Source organism: Charadrius vociferus, unplaced genomic scaffold (assembly GCF_000708025.1).
Source record: "Charadrius vociferus isolate BGI_N301 unplaced genomic scaffold, ASM70802v2 scaffold1823, whole genome shotgun sequence".
Taxonomy (NCBI): Eukaryota; Metazoa; Chordata; class Aves; order Charadriiformes; family Charadriidae; genus Charadrius; species Charadrius vociferus.
Genome location: NW_009647673.1, coordinates 221,370 through 222,282, shown reverse-complemented (window position 1 = coordinate 222,282; position 913 = coordinate 221,370). Strand labels below are relative to the sequence as shown.

The following is a 913-nucleotide window of genomic DNA, read 5'->3' as shown; positions in this document are numbered from 1 at the left end:
CGCGCCCCCCTCCCGTCATGTGATGCGAGGCCGGGCGAGGCGAGGGGAAGGGAAAGGGGCGGGGCGGCAGGGAAGCACCGACCGCCATCTTGGGTGCGGGCAGCCCTGTTCTGGCAGCAGGGGCGCTGTGGCGATAGCGGCGGGGGGGTAGGTGGAGCTATGGGGCCGGCGGACACACCACCCCTCAGCGCCTCCCATATGGTCTAGCGGTTAGGATTCCTGGTTTTCACCCAGGCGGCCCGGGTTCGACTCCCGGTATGGGAAGCTTCACTTTTGTATTTTTTTCCCCCTCCTTTTCCACCCTGCCCGGGAAGGGACAGCACCGCCCTTTTTACCTCAGCCTCTTCCTCGATTTTCTCTCACCGCATTTTTGCGCCTTTGCGGCCAAACGCCTCGATCCCGGGAGCCTCCTGAAGCGCTGCTTGCCGCAAACTCAAGTCTCCCGCCTCCGTTTCAAACGCTCGGGTAAATGGGAGAACGCAGCATCTCACCGAACAACGCGAGTTAATTGCGTTTTTATCTAACGCAGGCGAAAAAAATTGCTGCGCGTCCCCCACAGCGTGTTTTAACCACCCCCCGAGTATCGTACTGCAACCCTAGCAGCAAGAAGCTGCTAAAGATATACGTACGTTAAAACACACATATATATAAACACGAGCGCGTAGGGCTCGCCATATACTAAGGAAACCCCTCAGCAAACGCGGCTCTGCCCAACACCGACCCCATTAATAGGCCGCGGGCGGGCGGAAGGGGGGAGCGCGCGCAGCGGTGGCGCTCTGCGCATGCGCGCTGCATCGCCCCTATATAAGCGCGGCGGGAGGCGCGCGCCCCCTCAGAGGGGCCGGAGCGGCGGCAGCAGGCGGGTCTGTGCTGCGTGGCTCCTGTCAGCCCTGCTGGGGCGCTTGCAGCCGTC

The 913-nt window shown here is 62.2% G+C and overlaps 1 non-coding gene across 1 annotated transcript; it reads left to right on the top strand.

The window, feature by feature from the left end:
• The first annotated feature begins 192 nt into the window (after nucleotides 1-192).
• On the top strand, nucleotides 193-264 carry TRNAE-UUC. The gene has a single exon. It is a non-coding gene; the product is annotated as a tRNA-Glu (tRNA).
• The last annotated feature ends 649 nt before the right edge of the window (nucleotides 265-913 follow it).